This window comes from Berghia stephanieae, chromosome 10 (genome assembly GCF_034508935.2).
Source record: "Berghia stephanieae isolate SIO BIC M18660-M18661 chromosome 10, UCSD_Bste_1.3, whole genome shotgun sequence".
NCBI lineage: Eukaryota > Metazoa > Mollusca > Gastropoda > Nudibranchia > Aeolidiidae > Berghia > Berghia stephanieae.
The window spans coordinates 13,734,493-13,740,849 of NC_088369.1; positions in this window are offsets into that span (position 1 = coordinate 13,734,493).

Genomic DNA, 6,357 nt, shown 5'->3' on the forward strand with positions numbered 1-6,357 from the left:
AGGTCACAGTGATATGAAGTGTATCTATAAAGTCGTCCAGCATTACAATGAGGCCCCAGTGATATGAAATGTATCTATAAAGCCCTCCACCATTACAATGAGGCCACACTGATATGAAGTGTATCTATAAAGTCCTCCATCATTACAATGAGGCCACAGTGATATGAAGTGTATCTATAAAGTCGTCCATCATTACAATGAGGCCACAGTAATATGAAGTGTATCTATAAAGTCGTCCATCATTACAATGAGGTCACAGTGATATGAAGTGTATCTATAAAGTCGTCCATCATTACAATGAGGCCACAGTGATATGAAGTGTATCTATAAAGTCGTCCATCATTACAATGAGGCCACAGTAATATGAAGTGTATCTATAAAGTCGTCCATCATTACAATGAGGCCACAGTGATATGAAGTGTATCCATATAGTCGTCCATCATTACAATGAGGTCACAGTGATATGAAGTGTATCTATAAAGTCCTCCATCATTACAATGAGGCCACAGTGATATGAAGTGTATCTATAAAGTCGTCCATCATTACAATGAGGCCACAGTAATATGAAGTGTATCTATAAAGTCGTCCATCATTACAATGAGGCCACAGTGATATGAAGTGTATCCATATAGTCCTCCATCATTACAATGAGGCCACAGTGATATGAAGTGTATCTATAAAGTCGTCCATCATTACAATGAGGCCACAGTAATATGAAGTGTATCTATAAAGTCGTCCATCATTACAATGAGGCCACAGTGATATGAAGTGTATCCATATAGTCGTCCATCATTACAATGAGGTCACAGTGATATGAAGTGTATCTATAAAGTCGTCCATCATTACAATGAGGCCACAGTGATATGAAGTGTATCCATACAGTCGTCCATCATTACAATGAGGTCACAGTGATATGAAGTGTATCTATAAAGTCGTCCATCATTACAATGAGGCCACAGTGATATGAAGTGTATCCATACAGTCGTCCATCATTACAATGAGGTCACAGTGATATGAAGTGTATCTATAAAGTCGTCCATCATTACAATGAGGCCACAGTAATATGAAGTGTATCTATAAAGTCGTCCATCATTACAATGAGGCCACAGTGATATGAAGTGTATCCATACAGTCGTCCATCATTACAATGAGGTCACAGTGATATGAAGTGTATCTATAAAGTCGTCCATCATTACAATGAGGCCACAGTGATATGAAGTGTATCCATAAAGTCGTCCATCATTACAATGAGGCCACAGTAATATGAAGTGTATCTATAAAGTCGTCCATCATTACAATGACGCCACATGAAGTGTATCTATAAATCTCTCATGACTTCAGAGAATGACTATTCTAAAACCAATATAGATATTTGTATCTAGTTATCCTCATTTTCTAAGGGGAGAATGACTTGGCCACCTGGAAGCATACCAGTTTGTCAGAGGCCCTGTGTGTCACAGATCTACATAGTTTGTGTAAAAACGTGTCCAATGCAACTGGGAGTTATGAGAAGAGTAAATTGAAGAAAACAAATTAATGTAGGCATACAAAAATATTTTAGAGTAAAACAAAGAAACTGTAATCTTAATTTCTTTTATGCCGGACAGCATAAAACTTAAGTATTTGGACATCAGTTTTGGTCTAAAAAGGGAAGGCAAAGAAATCTGGAACCTCTGACAAACTGAGTCTGTGACAAACTGGGTCTATGACAAACTGGGTTGTGACAAACTGGGTTTGTGACAAACTGGGTCTGTGACAAACTGGGTCTGTGACAAACTGGGCCTGTGACAAACTGGGTCTGTGACAAACTGGGTTGTGACAAACTGGGCCTGTGACAAACTGGGTCTGTGACAAACTGGGTCTGTGACAAACTGGGCAGGCTCCGGCCACCTGAGTCACCGTACATTTCTCTGTTCACTTCTTTCGTCAAGCCACCTTTATGTAATTTATTAGTCACACTCCCAAGGATTTAGGGGCCAAAAGAGTAGCGGGTTTGATGTCATGACTTTTCTTCCCTATTACGGTCCCAATAGTTCAGTTAATAGAGCACTTCACAGAAAGCTTCACAAGCAAAAGGGATATGGATCGATCGGCGCAGTCTTTTTCTGGCCCTCTGTCCAACTCGCAGCTGGGTCTGTTAGGTCTGGCGGAAAACACTATGTGATAGACTAGCGTTCTAGTCAATGACTTGCAACTGGTACTGTCCATTTTACTCCATAGGAACGGGGATAACATCCGACTCCGTGGGATTAATGTCTCCGAAGGACTGCTTTTCTCCAAGTTCAATTTGAGCATCTGGAAGCAGCAGGACATAATACCATTTTGGCACGAATGGTCACAAATGATTGTGCGGCTATGTGTCTAGTGGTATGCCACTCGCTTTCGGATCGGTTCTAGCCTCGCTCGGCGCATTGTTGAGTCCTTGAAAAAGCTCTTTACTCACATTCTCTCGCCGTTCTCATGTATAAAATGAGTACTTGGCCGTTAACAGCGTTGTCTCTGAAAAATTTGTAATATCGAATAATAGGCGTCATGTCTTGTTCTAAATGTTTCGGGTTGCTGTTGGTTAGGGACCCCTTGTAAAGCGTTTTGAGAACTGTTCGTGGATATTGCCCTATCTCAAAGCTCAAGTTCAAGTTGTTTTTTTTTTAATGGAACTAAAATTTGAATATCAATTCAAGACAAAAACAACTCAGTTTAAAACAATGGCTTTTTCAACTGATGTTTACTCGTTTTGTTCACACAGGAAATACAGCATATGTTTTAAAATCAAATATGATTGGTCGGCGGATCAAACCTCTGAAGTCTACACACGACCCTTGAGCACCATTTTATATTTAGATCAGATCCCTGAACATCAAAGGTCTGATTCGCCTAAAAATGAAATAAAACATGGTGGGCAAAGCTCGTATCTAGATTCCAGACTTTCGATTCCCCATCGTGGAAATCGAGACTTCAGAGGTTTGATCCGCCGACCATCGATGTGCATTTTAATTGAAAATGATTTCACAGTAATCATGTAATTTCATGATAATTTACAGGTCTCATTGTAATAATAAAAATGCTCAAAGAACGAGCTATTAATTACATTATTTCACCCCTCTCAATGGAAAACCCTATCATTTCTTAGTAAATACGTAATCGTTGAATAATGCTTTTAACGCGTTGAATGAAAATGTTTTTCATCCATTGCAGAATATTTTCGCACATTTCATTGGCGTGAAATAATGTGTAAAAGACAGCTGACTGGTAATTATTATAAATAATCTTTTGATGTGTATGAATACAAATCCAATTTTTAAAAAAGTTTGGGTCAAATTGTCATTCAAGCAGAAAGCCAAAGATACAAATTATGGTGAATAGAAGCACAACACAATACAATTGGTTACAAAATATCTAATAATATTACTTGTAGGAGTAGAATAAATGTATTCTTTGATTTCTTTGTATTTATTAAACTCGTTATATTTCTTATCGTGCAATAACAACACGTACTCGGAAGTTCATTGTGTTATTGGGCACGACAAATATAACTCTTTAATAAATACAAAGAGATGAAAGAATCGTACATTACACCAATATTGTATCAGGCCCAATAGCTGCCGGCTAGACAAAGCCGGAACAAAAAGCTCAAAAGAGAATCATCCGAAAACAGATCAGCCTGCCTGGACTGAGGATCGAACATCAGACCTCATGATGACAAGTCAGACGTGCTACTATTACATCACACTAATTACCCGATAGTGTAATATATGTATTCTTCACAAGGGTATGTGTTTTAGCTTTGAACTCTCGTCTGCGTTACAAGACAATAACATAGAACACGACAAGGCTAGGACGAAGACATTAGAATAAAAAATAGAATAAAAATATCATCCCAAATGATCAGCCTCCTCGACTTTTGGCCCAATTCGACATGTAGACTTTTCGTATGCGGTCGTCGGATTTCCACAAAATGTGGAAAATTGACCAAAACTCATGAAAACTGAGCGTGTAAACTAGGAATTTCAATATCTTCCGACGGATGTCCGCCCAACCTCCCGATATCAGGAGCTGCCTGATAATTTCCTTTCGTCGTGTTCATCGTGGGTGATTTGTTTTCACTGAAGTCCCTCTTACTTCAAACTACGTAAAGGGGTCTCTCTCTATTGAGTGAGTGAGTGAAGTTTACTCATTTATTTTTGCTGTGTAGTTGTGTGTGGCGCTGGTGTGATGGTGGTGGTGTGTATGTGTGTGTGTGTGTGTGTGTGTGTGTGTGTTGTCCCAGATCGGACGCGGAGCAAATATCTGTACGTCTAAACGGAACTTCTCTCATCGACACCTGTCGATTCGCGGTGATCCACATACTACTACATCACACTGATTACCCGATAATTCAATGCCTCTATTCTTCATAACGGTATGTGCTCTACTTTGGACCCTGGTCTGCGTTACAAGACAGAAACATAAAACACGAGAGGACTAGGAAGAAGCCTTTAGAGAAGCTTCTATTTTCTTATGAAAAAAGTGTGGATCGGGCACTCGTATCAATGATGATGAGAAAAATATGGTATGGAGAAGTGCCAGATGAAAAGAGACGATAATACTAAGTCACGGGTTCAGTGCGTAGCCATCGTTAACATATAGCCTGACACTACTTACTTACTTATCCGAACCAGCGACCACCTGAGCTCTAGCCCTTCGGTCTTGTGCCATGACGTAGAAGTTAGACGTCTTTTGTAGTTGTTCCAGGTGACTATAAAGTGTGTTACTGATGCTTGGATTTGGTGGGAGGAATAGCTATAGGACTGGCAGTTTGACATCATTTTTTTTAGGTTTGTATAGCGTCTAGTGAGTTGTCGTTAGTAGAGCTCAAGGAAACAAGTTATTTCATTGGTTGAACTATTGAATACAACTCATGATTTGTGGCAAAAGACTGGCATTTTGACGTCATTCTTTGGTCAGGGTCAGGCTATAACTTAACGATGGCTTCGGTCACTGCCAAATTCGGGATCCGATGGGAGTCATCTATATTCATATTTTCGTCCAACCAAGTCATCAATCACATGATTTGTTGCTGTCCAACGATTGGATATTTCTTAACAAATGTAAACACGTTGCTTTCTTTACAAATGTTATAAACATGCTCATGTGTCAAGCTGAATCAAATGACCAATCGTGATGTTAGATATTTAATAAGCTGTGAACACTTTTTACTAAGTGGGTTATTTTGAGCACAGTTTGCAATGTGACCAATGACCTCGGGCACATGGAAAGTTAATATAGATCAGATCATGCCCATTGACACGACACACTGTGGATGGATGGCTCAGTCGGTAGTGCAAACGCTCGCTATTCTCTCTTTCTCTCAGTCAGGCAGAGGGTGTCGTGTCAATTGGATTCAGTAGTCTGATGTCACGCCACCCGGCAACGGCGGCCATCTTGGTTCTAAACAAAGAAAATCATTACTTTTTATTCTTCATGCTGGCTAGAACTTTTCATTCCCTTTTCATATGCCTTGTGATCAGAATGTGTAAAAGTCAAAACATGATCAAATTTATGGGGTTTTTTTTTCCTCTGGATACGCTTTTATGCTCGCCGGAGAAATATTTCATACGGCGTCCGCTATCGTTCTGATAGTTTAGAGCCAGTGTTACTAAGTTACCATACGTCATTAGGAAGGAAGTGACGTTACGACTGTTGAAGAGTATTAGATTCTGAGATTGTCACTAGCACCGTGACTTTTTATTCTCTGTTTTCTTTGTTTTTCTCCATACCCTGTTTTTTCATCATTTTTATTATGAAATCAACAAAGTAACAAATGAGTGAGCAGGATTGGTGTACGACTTGATCTTTAAAAGTCAGTATAAAACAAAGCTATCAAAGCAAAATAAAAAAAAAGAATAAAATTAATATCCCAAAAATATCAGCCTTCCTCGACTTAGGATCGAACCTCAAAACTTCTGATTACCGGTCAAACATGCAACCATTACTCCACCATTGATCTCTAAGATAGTATTAGTGTTCTAACTTAATTACCCTCACCCAAAACCGTAATCTAAATCAGAATTACCAGAATAATTTTGTCAAAAAAATTGAACAACTCAAAGAAAAATGTCTGATCCAAACTACTGAAATACACCATTTTTTATCTTGTATTATTTATTCAGCTATAAATGAAATTATAATTAGATATTTATGGTAATTCCTCTGGGACAAGAAAGTGTCTTGATATCATGGAATGTTCATCTTGTGTTGCTTTTTAAGGGTGGGAATCAATATCATTTATTTAATGGTATAGATCTCTCTATGAGCTTTAAAATTATACAAAAATCTGTCAAAATTGCAATACAAGTTTTTGTCTATTAAATTAAAGAT